Source organism: Antechinus flavipes, chromosome 5, assembly GCF_016432865.1.
Source record: "Antechinus flavipes isolate AdamAnt ecotype Samford, QLD, Australia chromosome 5, AdamAnt_v2, whole genome shotgun sequence".
Lineage (NCBI taxonomy): Eukaryota > Metazoa > Chordata > Mammalia > Dasyuromorphia > Dasyuridae > Antechinus > Antechinus flavipes.
Window position 1 is genome coordinate 274141917 of NC_067402.1, and position 15111 is coordinate 274157027.

The following is a 15111-nucleotide window of genomic DNA, read 5'->3' on the forward strand; positions in this document are numbered from 1 at the left end:
ATCTGCTGAAGCTTGGAGAGGATTTTGATCATTTCTGGAGGGTTAGTACCCAGCCTGATTGATGACATGAGGGCTGTTGCAATATTGAGTTCCTGATAATTTGGTTTTAATTAAAAATTCAGACTTTTGAAAATATAATTGAGATCTGTTCCATCACTTTTTAAAGACATTCTCCCATTTATTTCATCCATTTTATAGAATCTCCAATGAATTATTTGCTTTTACTGCCACTGCTCTGTTCTACCAAGAAATTGTTTTGGGAAGAAAACTGTTATGATAAGTTTTAAGAGGAATTGGGGGCTTTGTTAACAGACACTTTTTAAAAATTGCAAGGTCTACAAGATCATTTTTGTCTTCTTGAATTGGAATCCTAATGTTTCCAATAGATGTTCAAAATTCAAGGGGAATTTGTATTTTTATGAACAATTGTGTGTTTCCCTTTTTTCTACCAAATTCATACTTTTCTTTGATGGGGGAAAAAAAGCAGAGTATATAGAACATTCCGAAAGGAAACACAAGTAGACTTTATTTTCCTTTTCTGTAAATGGGTTTTTTTCTTGCAGATAACTGAACAAAGCTTAGTGGTAAATGGGAATAAAAATTCTTGTGATGTCTACCTCACTGCATTCTTGGATGTCTCAAATATAATTCATTATGTAAAACCCTTTGTGAGCAAGCATTTGAATTGGCATACTTTTTAAAAAAAATTTTTAATAGCTTTTTATTTACAGGTTATATGCATGGGTAATTTTACAGCATTGACAATTGCCAAAACTTTTGTTCCAATTTTTCCTCTCCTTCTCCCCACCCCCTCCCCTAGATGGCAGGTTACATGTTAAATATATTAAAGTACAAATTAAATACAAAATAAGTATACATGTCCAAACTCTTATTTTGCTGTACAAAAAGAATTGGACTCTGAAATATTGTACAATTAAACCTGTGAAGGAAATCAAAAATGCAGGCAGGCAAAAATATAGGGATTGGGAATTCAATGTAATGGTTCTTAGTCATCTCCCAGAGTTCTTTCGCTGGGTGTAGCTGGTTCAGTTCATTACTGCTCCGTTGGAACTGATTTGGTTCATCTCATTGCTGAAGATGGCCAGGTCCATCAGAATTGATCATATAGTATTGTTGTTGAAATATATAATGATCTCCTGGCCCTCCTCATTTCACTCAGCATCAGTTCGTGTAAGTCTCTCCAGGCCTTTCTGAAATCATCCTGTTGGTCATTTCTTACTGAACAATAATTGAATTGGCATACTTTAAGTTAAACTTGTGATTTTGGTTTTGGTTACATTTCTTACACACTTAATTATCTGAAGTAAATTCATAAGAATGTTAAAATCAGAATTTTCTAGGTGAAAGGGACAACCTGAGACACTGGCCTACCTCCTTTTTTTTTTTAATTAAACTTTGTTTTTCCTTTTTTCCTGCTTCCCTTATTGCCCACGAAAAAAATAGGAAGGAAAAAGAAAATTTTTATAATAAATACGTATAACGCATTGCAACATTGGGCATGCCCACAGTGTGTATCTCATTCTACACATTTAGTCCATCATCTGTTTGCCACATGATAGCTCATTGCACTGATTAAAGTTCTTGAAGTTGCTTATTTGTACAATGTTGTTATGGTTTATATTCTGATTGTCTCTCAATTTATTTATTATCAGTTTATATAGAAGTCTTTTCCAAGTTTCTCTGAGACTTATCCCTTGATGATTTCTTACCAGTGATGATAGTAATGATAATAATAGCTCTGCATGTGGAGCTGTATCATTACATAAACATACCACAATTTGTTTAGCTGTTCTCCAACTAACAGGCGTTTCCCCCCATTTCCACTCAGTTTTCAGTTTTTTGTTGGAGAAGTAAGTTGGGACCAGGAAAATAGACTTTTCCATGAGTATTGTGAGAGTTAATGGAAGAACCAGGCCTACAGCTTCAGTATTCAGGCTACTTGTTTGTACTAACACACATAGCTTTCCTTGTATGAACATTTGTATATTAAGGTATACTTTACCTCCAAGAAGCTGTTTGTGATCTCATTTGTTCCTTTCTCCTGTTTACAGCAACATGGTTTTTACATACTGCCTTATGGGCTATTTCTTTTTTTATCTGTATCAGCCAGAAGAGCAATTCTTGTCTGAAGTGGATGCACATTTGCATTGAAATTGTAGTGTAGATAGATCTAGTATGCATTTATTGACTGCTTAGTGTGATCATGCCTTTAGGCCCTAAAAGGGTAGAATAGTGGGAGAAAAATATGGGTATCTGGGAACTTGGAATGCCCGGAGAATGAGTCTGAACTTGAGCCTTTCAACTGAGTAGAGCCATTAGGGCCTTTGGTACTATGTGCTATTATAACTTGGAAACTAGATCATAGCTAGAATAGAATAATGTAGGCCATAGTCTGGCATTTAACTCTTACTGAATATTTAGAGACATTGTGGAACCATGTGGGCTAGATGAAAGACATGATTAAGCTGTTTTAGAAATCTTTTTAACTATTGGGCCTAAAGTGTGTTTTTTAGTGGACTGGGGACTATGTTGTTCTCCCCTACTTAAGTGGTCAAATGCAAACTTCTCTGGTTTACTTGGAGTACTTTTGGGATCTGGCTCCAACTTGTTTTTCCAACTTTACTGTACTTGACTCGTTCTACAAAATCTGTCAAATTGCCCATTTTGTCATTTTTCACATACAACACTCGTCTTTGTTATTGCTCTGGCTGTTGTCAATGCCTAGTAAGCTTTCCTCTACCTTTTTGAATCCCCTAAATTTCTCTTAATGCATAGCTCAAGTGCCTCCATCCAAATAAGGCTGATGATACGTCAGTCTCCCGAATTTTTTTGATTGGTGTATATATCACGCATGCATACATATTATTTATCCCATTACATCTACAAGCACTTTGAGAGCAGGAGTTGTTACATTTTCTCATTGTTGTATCTACAAGGCCTGACAAATAAGAAATCCTTAATGCTAGTTGAATGAGTGAAAAATGTTATTTGCTGGCATATCTAAATTTGAAGTTAAAATGAATTTTTGTGTTCTTCAGCAGTTCTCCAAATAATTAAGAAATTCTTTTTAGCACAGTCTCAACTAAAGCTTTACTCCAATGCCTTCCTATAGTAATGGGGCTTCACTGAATTCTCAGAAACTGTCATGGCAGCTTTCCAGTGAAAACTTCTGCTGGTTCTAAGAAGGTTTGTTCTCAGATAAAAGAAAAAGTGAGTTAATGAATTTGACAGAATGGTGGGGATTAGTATTGAAACATTCAGAGTTTTAAATCACTTTGAAATCCAGTCTTAGGGAATTTCATTTTCCAGATTGCCAATGATGTGCAGGTTTATTGTGCAAACCTTGGCCTAGCTTGCTTCCCCTTCCCCCCAATTTTATAAATCTGTGTATTTGCCTTTGATTGTAGAAGATAACTGTTAATAACTTGTGATTGAGGGATAGGACCAAATAACCACCTGTTGTGGGTTAATGTGAATCAGCTGTTAGGAATCTTTATATAGTTCGGTTTATGATATTGTGTTAATAGGGGGACACCATAGGAGAAATGGAGATTTATGTGCATAATCTTGTCTGCTAGTTATTTCATTTTAATTTCTTTGGAAAGATTTCACCTGGGTAGTGTATCTGAAATAGAAATGCTGTTTTAGGGACCTCAGAACAAGCGCTTATCAAGCACCTATTATGTACTAGCAACTATATTCGATTTTGGAGTGCAAAGACAAAAATAAAAAGTCTCTAGTCTGAAAAACCTGTTGAGAAAACCACTTGTACATGGATATACAAAGTAAACATGAGATATTTTGTAAGGGATTAATAGGGGGAGTGTTGAGAAAGACTTGAGGTAGGAGATGGAACTTGACCTTTGATGGAAGGTGGGAGATAGAGATGAAATTGGGAAAGTCATTCTAGGCATTCAGCTCATGACAGTGCCTAGAAGTCTGCCCCTCTTGTGGTTTTTGGTTTACAAGCCTTAACAATTGACCAACAAATGTTTAAAAAAAAAAAAAAATTAGGGGTCATAAATTTAGGCCTGTCAATCCCAGTTTACTACTTTCCCCTCACCCCCCTTCCCCTAGACAGCAAGTAATCCAATATATGTTTAACATGTACAATTCTAATATTTCCCCATTTATCATGCTGCACAAGAAAAATTGGATCAAAAAGGAGAAAACAGAAAGCAAGCAAATTACAACAAAAAAAAGGTGAAAATAATATATTGTGATCCACATTCAGTCCCCATAGTCCTTTCTCTGGATACAGATGGTTCTCTCCATCACAAGTCTATTGGAAGTGGCCTGACCAAGTTCATCAGAATTGATCATTGTATAATCTTGTTGCCGTGTACAATGATCTTCTGATTCTGCTCACTTCACTTAGCATCAGTTCATGTAAATCTCTCCAGGCCTCTCCGAAATCATCCTGCTGGTCATTTCTTACAGAACAATAATATTCATAACATTCATATCCTATAACTTACTCAGCCATTCTCCAGCTGATGGGCATCCACCCAGCTTCTAATTCTTTGCCACTACAAAAAGGGCTGCCACAAACATTTTTGCACATGTGGGTCCTTTTCCCTTCCTTTATAACCTGTTTGGAATAATCCCTTTGGAGATAGTTGAATGATGACTTGAAAATGTATAACTATAATCTTAATTCGCTTTATTAGTGCTTTAACACCACCTATTGGATACTTTTTACCTGATTATCGCTTCCCTTCTGAATTATGTTCTATGTATCTTGTATCATGTTTGTATTTCCTCTTCCCCCACTTCCCATAAAATGTAAATTTGAGAAGGCAAGAACTCAAAATCTCACTTTTGTCTTTTATATAACCAGTGCCTAGTGCAATCCTTGGCAAATAATAGGTGATTAATAAGTGCTTGTTAATAAGTTATTAATAACCATTCTTACTTAATGGTTTGGGGGCCACACCCACACTTTTCTTTTTTGGTCCTGAACTTAAAACTGTTTGAATCAGGATCTTCAATTTAGACAGAAGAGACCTTAGAAGTCCCCATCCAGCGTTTTGCATAGGAGAAAACAGACCCTGTGAGAGATGACTTTTTTTGGGTCGCACAGTGTATGATGGCAAGTACCAGACCCTCTGACTCCAAGCTCTGCCTCTTGCATCCATGTGTCCTTTTCCTCCATTAGATCGCCATCTCCTGGAAAGACCTTACGTTGTAGCTGCCTTTGATTTGGCTTGCACAGTCCCTTGAATACAGCAGTTGAACAACTATTTTGTTCCAGTCCTTCACTTTCATTAGGGAGCAGGCCCCCTCCCCTTGGCCTCCTATCTTCCAGGCGGAAATGCGTTCACCTCGGCAAGGTGTAGAGGCGAGAGCTGCTGCGTGGCAGCTTGGATGGATGGAGCAGCCTGTCTAGGCCCTGTGCGCGTGACAATGGGACTGCCCCACCAGGCGGCCATGCTACGTACTCTGCGTCGGATACCCTGCCCTCCTCCAATGGCCAAAGGAAGGCCCCCGAAAGACCGAGTCAAAAGAGTCACAAATTATAAAGATAAAATGACATAATCATTTTACACAAATTCAACCCTTCAACCTCCAAACTAAACCAGAGGAGGGAGTGCTCTCCATGGTGTCCTCAGGATCTGTGGTCATAATGGCCGGCCCGGGGCAAATGGAGAAACACACCGCCACTCGTAAGGTTTGGGGAGACCGGAACAAAGCACTTCGGTATCAAGGTCGCAATTCCTAGTATAAAATGAAGAGTTTGAGATCAGAGCACTCTCGGGGCCCTTTGAGCTGTAAATCTGTGATCCTCTGCTCAGTGAGTTGAGTTGACCTGAGATGAAGTGGAACTCGGTCTGTGGAAAGAGCTTTTAATTCTTCACTTCGAAAGGTTTCCCTCTAGTAGATTTCTTTCTCCCTCTCCCCCTCCTCCTTTCCCTTTCCTTCTTCCCCTTCTTCCCTTCTTTCCCTCCCTTTCACTACCCCACCCCCCGGTGCCAAGAAATGAGGAAACCTTTCCATTTGACAAAAGAACAGCAAAATCCCGCCGCTTAAGCCAATTGTGTAAACGTGCCGTGTCTCTCAGTGGCCAGAAGGTGGCGCTGTAGCCCAAGCCATTTTTCAGGGATACCTGTCGACAACACCGTGCGTGGACAAGTAGCTGCCGGTTCTAAGCCGTCTCCTCCGACACTAGCCCTAAGAAGCATGAAGACTTCGGGAAATAAAGCAGGCCCAAGGCTCAGCGCGCCGATCTGTTTCATACCAAAGCCCGGGGTCACCCCGGATCGATGATGGAGAGCTGGACGGAAAGGGAGGGGCCGTTAGTCCGATGTCCACACTGTACGGACGAAGATCACGTGGAGAGTAAGGATGCCGGAGGTAGGATTTGAACTCGAGTCCTCGGAGACACGGTGCAGTTTCCACTCCACCCAACTGCAGTCGCGTTCTCCCGGGTTATCAGGCGACCTGCTAACTTGACTCCCCGCTTCTTGTGCGCCATTTTTTTTTATCTCCCGTTCTGAGTAGCTAAGTGTTATCACAGTGCACAGAGCACTGGCCCCTGGAATCAGGAGGACTCATCTCCAGAATTCAAATCCGGCCTCAAATACATCCTCGCTGTGTGACCCTGGGCAAGTCACTTAACCCTGCGTGCCTCGGTTTCCCCATCTGTAAAATGAGCTGCAGAAGGAAATGGCAGACCTGTCCAATGTCTTTTTCAAGAAAACCCCAAATAGCGTCATGAAGAATCATAAATGAGTGAAACCACTGAACAATCATGAAGAATCATAAATGAATGAAACCACTGAATTATTAATAACACCATGGCCTACACCATCTTTAACTGGGTCTTTGAAAACATATTAGGTCAAATCATGGCAGTTAATTCTGCCTTATTAAGAGGGAAGCCAGCATTAGGGATGGGGTTTAGTTACAGTAATAGCAAAGAGGCAGTGAGAGTGGATAAAATGCAGGGCCTATGGGAAAGACCTGGGTTCAGATTTGACACATTAATTATGCATCCCTAGCTAGATCTCTTCTGAGAGCCTCAGTTTCCTCATCTGCAAGATGAGAGTACCTTTCGGACCTCTACAGGATTTGGGGTGTCAAATGAGATAAAGTATGTAAAGCTCTTTGCAGACTTTTAAGAGGTCATATATATTCATGTCTTTGTTATTTTTTTGTTATTCAAAGATGGTGGTCAGAAATTTGACAGCTTTCAGTCTCATTGTGAATATCAAATATCTGAAAAGTGCTGTACATACAAACCTTAAGTGTTTGTGTGTGTGTGTATATATGTAATATACATATACACACATATTATATATACACATATACATATACATATACACACATATATATGTATATAAATGTTGACACTTTTTCTATATTACACCATGGATGAGAGACAGCCAAGACATGATGATGGGAGGGAAGAGAGCTGGGCCTGCAGCTATGGAGACCAAAGATCAAGTGCTTTCTCTTGACAAGTTCTGACTGTGTGACATTCAATGCCCCAGGTTCTCTGAGATTAAGCTATAGAGAAGTTGTCCATCTACATTGGTAAAAGTTTTTTCTATCTGGGAATTCTATATATTGATGAAATCCTAAGTACAGTCTATGGTGTTTAAAAAGTTGGAGAGAGATGGTTTCTGGGTAATTAAATCATTTTATTAAATATTTTATTAATATGATTAGCTTATTAATAAGAGGTCAGTGGCAGTCTGGAATGCCAGACAATCATGGCAGTGGACTCACAGCTTGGAAGAGGGGTGTTTCTGAGGGTGGCAATCAACTCTGATTAACAACCAGAGAATGAATATTGCAATGAGGGGCAGGACTTATGCTAAAGAATTTTGATTATTTGATCATTTACTTTTTTTTTTTTTTAATGTCATTTGCTTCTAAATTACCCTCAGCATTGGAGACTCTAATCAAGGAACTGAACCCAATGGGATTAAATTCCTTGTAATATTGGGTGGGGTCTGACCACGATTGAGAATTAATTCAATGTTCTTTAAGAGACAAAATTTTAAAATGAGCTCTCTAGAAAAAAGGGAAATTCTGGATCTCCCCAAATCATTAGTTATGAATAATCATTTCAAGTCCCTAGTCCTATTATGCTTTGGATAGTAATGGATAGTGTTCTAGTTATTTCATTGTTTTCAGCCATGTCAAATTCTTCATGACCCCATTTGGGATTTTCATGGCAGAGATACAGGAGCTCCTGTTTTTTTAACAGTTCATTTTACAGATAAGGAAACTGAAATAAACATGATAAAATGAATTGCCCAGGATCATACAGCTAGTAAGTCTCTTAGGCCAGATCGGAACAGGCCTTCACAACGGCAGGTCCAGTATATATGGGCTGCATCATCTGGCTGCTTCGGTATATCAAATATAAATATTTTATGGTGAGTATATTGAAGGATCTTAGAGGTCCTTTAAGATATGAATCTAAATAATAATGTACAGAAAATAATGGTAGTAGAATCAGAGCATTGGATGTAGAGTCAGCATCTTGAATTCTAGCTTCTCTACTTGATTCACTTTGGGGCCCTAGAAAGTCACTTAAAACACTCTGTCTCAGTTTCCTAATCAATAAAATGGAAATAGTATGTGACCTAGGGATTTTATTGGAGGAGGGGAGTTGTCTTGCCTTTTTTTTTTTTTTTTAATTTTTTGTGGCTAATTTGGAAATATACTTTGCATGATTTCATATGTATAAAGAATATCATTTCTTACCTTCCTAGTGGGTGGGGTTTACTCTGAATGTGGGGGAAGAGAATTTGACACTGGAAATTTTTTAAAATGTAAACTTTTGCAAATAGGGATTGCTTTGTTGTTCTTGTGTCTTCAGAGCCAGCACTGGCACATAGTAGGTGCTTAATAAATCTTGTTGATTGATTGATATTCCACAGGTAGTTCTTTGTTGCTAACCTGTCCAGTCATAAACTGATTGTGGTCTGCCCTGGTGATGTGATAAAGAAGAACACTTTCTCATTCCAAATGATACATTTGGGGTTTAGTACCAAATGATGAGATTGTAGGCACCAAATGTTGGGGTTCGGTCGTGTGAGTAATTCACAATGGCCATTCTCTTTGGCCAAAGTTATTTTTATTTAGGAGAAGAGGTTACGGACAAAATGAAAAGATACAATAAACATTAGGAGTGGTAAGTATGAAATAGAGCCAGGAGAGCATATAGTTAGCAAGGAAAGGGGTTTTAAAAATTAATGATGGAAAAGACAAGTTCTCTAGTGGAACTCACACTTAACCAGAAGAGAACACTCCATAAGATTGGAGTATGCCCTTAGCTGGCAGACTAAATTCTAAAAGGGATTTAAGCTCTCCCCCAAAAAATGAGTTAGCAATAAGAAAGAGAAAAGAATAGAAGCATGGCGTGGCATAGGGGAGGCAGAGTACTATTGTGAGCGTAATCCAAAGATTGTTCGGCGAAGACAGTGTAAGCCATGTAGATGTATAGAGGAAATTTAACTTCAGAGGTTTGACATAATTTGGATTTCTAACGGGACCTACATAGAGGCTGGGACTAAAAGGTTAAACTGATCCCCATCAGTGCCCTTCTTTGCTTCAGGAAATCCCATCAATTTCATCAGTTTTTTTCTCTGCCAATCCCACCTAATTACTCAGGATGTCATCTCTGGTGGTTGGCAATCCTGTATAGAGAGTTCAATAAACTGATAAAATCAAGTCTCCTTTGCATATTTCTCCAATCTCCTTTGCAAATTTGGAAAAGAATCTTGCCTAGAATGTAATATACTTTAGTCCAAATCCTTGATATAATAAACATTTTAGTTCTCACTATGTACATGGTCTCACTGAGAAGAGACTTCCTCCAATGCATAGATTCTTAACCTGGGGTGTGTGAATTTGTGTTAAAAAGTTTTTTTTACCTTAGTAACTGAAGAGTATTGGTCTTCTTTATTGTGTGTGTTATGCATTTAAAAATATTCTTAATGGGCAGATAGGTGGCACAGTGCACCAGCCCTGAAATAGTCAGAAGAATCTGAGTTCAAATTCAGCCTTAGATACTTGCTGTGTGATCCCTGGCAGGTCACTTAACCCCAAAGTCTTCTCCTCTCCCTCCCTCACCAACCCTTCTCCCAAAAAAACAATTATTGAGACAGAGTCCATAGACTTCTGTCAAACAGGCTGGTGAGAGTCCCCATTAAACTTTGATTGGGAGGCTTTATTTACCCCTTGGAATTTGACAAACTGGGACTTGGTTTATTTTGTTGATTTTCTCCACTTAGGATATAATAGAGAAAATGTTAATAATGCAAGTTATCCTTAAGTGTGTCACGTACACTTTTCTCTCCTGTTGAATCAGTTAAGCTTTGCTGTTCACATTTTTCAGTCGTGTTTGATTCTCTGTTAATTCCATTTGGAATTTCCTTGACAAAGCTACTGGAGTGGTATTCCATTTCTTCCTCCGGCCTATTTTACAGATGAGGAAACTGAGGCAAACACGGTTAAGTGACTGTCTGAGGTCGGATTTGAACTCTGAAAAATGAGTCTTCATGACTTCAGGTCTGGCACTTTATGCATTATGGCACCACCTAACTGTTCTAATTATTTATTATTTACTATACACTTCCTTGTATGTTACACAAAAAAGTTTAAGAACCCCTATCCTTACCTGTAATCTTAGATCATAGAATCATAAATTTAGAGCTAGAAGATGACACTGGAGTCCAATTCCTATATTTTACAGGAAAGGAAACTGAGACACCGTGCTTAAGTGTCTTGAGCTAATCACAAAGCTTACATGTCAGGGGTGAAATTTGAAAGGAAGTGCTTCTATGCCACTAGGATTAGAACTTACATCTATTCTTTGGAATATATTGTTGCCAAATTCCAATAATGCAGGAAAATGGAGCTGAATTGATATTCCCCTACTATGGTTGAATCATAGCAAGAAAGAAGATGGTAAACTCTATAGTGTGCCTCCAGCCCAGCTGTGGGGAACCTATAGTACATGTCCTGTCCTGTTCTAGAGATTAGAATTGGGAGTGGGTCCCTATAAGGAGTGACTGTTAGTCTAGTTAAGTCTAACAAATGAGGTTGAATTGGGTGGAGCTGAATGAAGGAAAAGACAAAAACCAGTTTTTAGCATATGAGTTCATTTACACCATGAATAATCAGATATCATTAGTATAGGGAATCCCCTTGTAAGAAAACTTTCTTTTGAAATGCAAGTTAGAGCTACTTAGAAGATAGGATGTTAGCATTAAACTAACAAGTTATTAAACTTATTAAATTAAAATTTGCAAAGATATATATATATATATATAGAGAGAGAGAGAGAGAGAGAGAGAGAGAGAGAGAGAGAGAGAGACACACACATTAGTGTCTCCGTGACTGAATTCAACACACTTTGCACTATGCTACCTAGTTGCCTAGAATGCTAAAAGGATCATTGACTTATCCAGTCACATAACTAGTATGTGTCAAAGGCAACATTTGAATCCTGGGCTTCCTGACTTTGAGGCTAGCTTTGGATGGATTATTATTTGCTGCCTTGTTAGGTGACGGAGAATAAAGTCAAGAAAGCCCAAATTCAAATTCTGCCTCAGACACTTTCTAGCTATGGGACCTGGGCAAATCATTTAAATGCCTTTTTGATCTGTTTGCTTGCTTATAAAATGGGAATAACAGTAGCACCTCTTCCACAAGATTGTTGTATGAAGATGAAATGAGTTGATACATGTAAGCATTATTAAGTGTTAGCCACTAATGAAAATAATCAAGGTAATAAAAGATAGGTAGAGGTGTGTGTGTTTGTGAGTGTTTTTAGGGCCAAACTGAGAGGAACATGGACTGTGGTATTCAAATGATGACTCATTGTTGGAGTGGGACTTGATCTTGTGTCCCTTCTTCCATTTAATTATGAACATTATGAATTCTAACAGGAGATGAGTGGAAAAACCACCCTAGAGTTGGAGCAGCATCTTTGTCCAATCCATATATCTCATTAAAGTCAGTTGGAGATACCTAGAGTGTCAATTCAGGTCTGAGCACCATGTTTGAAAATGGCCAAACTGGAGAACAGACCAGCTGGGCTCTAGAGTATAGGGCCTAGGGTCAGGAGGACTGAATTGAAATTTGACTTCAAACACTTATTTGCTTTGTGAGTTTGATCAAGTCACTTAATCCTGTTTGCCTCGGTTTCCTCATCTATATAATGAGTTGGAGAAAGAAATAGCAAACCATTCTGGTATCTTTACCAAGAAAACCCCAAATAGGGTTTTGGAGAGTAGGTCATGACTAAAAACCAATCAAACAATAAAAAAACTGAAGAATAGCTAGAGAAAAAGCAATGGAAATAATAAATCTCAAAAATATATCCTGTGAGGAAATCTAGATGTTTAGATTGGAGACTTAGGAGGGTCATGGTAGCTGTTTCTACCTATTGGGGACCAGGAATCAAATTTAGTCATTAAAGCTCCAGAGCTGAAATTAATCAATAGAAAGCTAAATTTGGTTCAGAATTAGGAAGAACTCTTAACAATTAGGGATAGATTGTGAATTCCAGGGGAGATTAGCATGTTTTAGAGAGTATTCTTGCATGAGGCAGAAGGGTAGAACAAAATGCCTCTAGGATCTCTTGCAATTTGAATGAGAGTCATAGATTAATTTGATTGAGGATAGATCTTGAAATAGATTCTTTGGCCCAGGAAACATTACCATAGGTCAGTCCTTATATTAAATGAGAAAATGCTTAAATCACCATCTCATGTTGTATTTACTTTTGGTGAAGTTATTTCTTTATTGGCAAGTCATCAAATAGTACCAATGCGAGACTCATAAAAGGCTTTGGATAAATATTTTGTTTGAGTGAGTAATATGTAATGTGGTCTTGCTGAGGTCTTTCTTGATTGCTTTGCACACCAAGAGATAGTTGATCTTTTAGTTGTCAGACTCATACCCAAGTGTTGAAGACAGAAATCTCTACCTTTATCATTTGAAGGTGATTGTTGCTCACTTGAGCCCAACTCTTCATGACCTCATGGATTATAGTACTCCAGTTCTGTCCCTGTAGTTGTCACGGAATGGACACTGGAGTGGTCTGCCATTTCCTTTTCCAGTGGATTAAGTGACTTGTCTAGTGTCACCTAACTAGTAAGTGTCTGAGGTTGGAATTGAACTCACATCTTCCTGATTCAGCACCCAGTGCTCAATCCATTGAGTATCTAGTTGCACCTTGTTGTTAAATATTAAATGCTTGTTGATTAATTTAAAAAAAATTATGGATGTGAAGACTTCAGAGAAGCAACCAAAAACACAGGAATTGATTAAGGACAAAGGAGCAGAACCAGCAAAACAAATAACATAACATGGCAGCCAGATGGCGCAATGGATAGAGCACCAGGCCTGGAGCCAGGAAAACTTGAATTTCAATCTAACCTCAGACACTTGTTACCTGTGGGACCCTGGACTAGTCATTTTTGCCTCAGTTTCCTTGTTTATAAAATGAACTGGAGAAGGAAATGGCAAATGACTCTAATATATCTGTCAAGAAAACCCCAAATTGGGTCACAAAGAGTTGAACCTGACTGAAACAAGTGAACAATAATTTTCCAGGATGATTGTGAAAATTAAATGAGTTGACATTTGTGAAATACTTAGCATAGTGCCTAGCACATTATAGGTGCTATGTAATGATAGCTATTATTATTCTTATAACAATGCAAGTGAAAAACAACAACAACAAAACAACAGGAGACTTTTCTCTGAAGAACATGGATGTGGAACAACTTATATATTGTTCAAGTCACCATATTGTTAAATTTCCTAAATTCATCCTTCCCTCCTTTCCCTTCCCTCCTTCCCCCTTCCTTTCCCTCCCCTTTGAATGTTCCACTAGGTAGAATACTAGAGGGAGATATTTGGAAATGAAAGTACTAAGAAAAATAAGTTTTCAATAAACATTTTAAAAAGTGGATTGAACTACAAAACTTTTAAGGTTCTTTTAGCTCTAAAACTTTTATTAGAGGAGAAAGGAACATATTTATTAAATATCTACTTTGTTCCAAGCACTGTGCTAAGCAATATACACATATGATTCTTACACCAACAATGGGAGGTAGGTGTTATTATTATTCTCATTTTAGAGTAGAGGATCCAGAGGCAGACAGAGGTTAAATGACTTCCTCAAGATCAAACAACTAAGAAGTGCTTGAGACTAGATTTGAACTCATGCCTTTTTTATTCCAAGCTCACTGTATTATATAGCTACACGTACAAACAGCTTTGTATACTGTAAAATATATGCCTTGACAATTCCAATAGACTTGTGATGGAAAGTGCTGTTCATATCCAGAGAGAAAACTGCAAAGACTGAATGTGGATCAAAGCTTAGTATTTTCACTTTTGTTGTTGTTTATTTGCCCTTTTTTCTTGTTTTTTTTCCTTTTTGATCTGATTTTTATCCCATTTTCACTTATAGTTTGGTTAGTGTCCTTAGAGCACTGGCTACCTTTACCCAGTCTATATATATATACATTATGTTCTTGTACAAGGGTATTAGGAAGGATGGGCAGCTGGAGAGATTAACTGTGTGACCCTGGGCAAGTCCCTTAACCCTATTTGCCTCAATTCCCTCATCTGTTACATGAGCTGGAGACAGAAATAGTAAACCACTCCAGTATCTAGCTGTGTGACCTCAGTTTCCCCATCTGTAAAATGAAGTGAAGGAAAGAGTAAACCATTCCAGTAGCTTTGCCACAAAAACTCCAAATGGAATTATGAAGAATTGGACACCCAAAATGATTGAACCACAGATTAGGAAAAAAACTAAGTAAACTTTGCAAAGTTTTTCAAAATGTAAAGTAATAATTATCTTTTTCCTTAACTCCCTGCATGTCCCTGTTGAAGCTGTTGATGGATCTGGAAGGGATCTTGAAAGCTACCCAGCCCTAACACCTCATTCTACAGATGGGGAAATTAAGACCCAGAGGGATTAAGGGACATGCTCAACTCACACAATTAGTGAGTGACCGAGTCAGAATTTGAACTCATTTTTTTTTTTTCTGCCTCATGCCCACCGCCTCTCCAATGAGGAGTGATGTTCTTTAGCCAAAGGTATCTGGG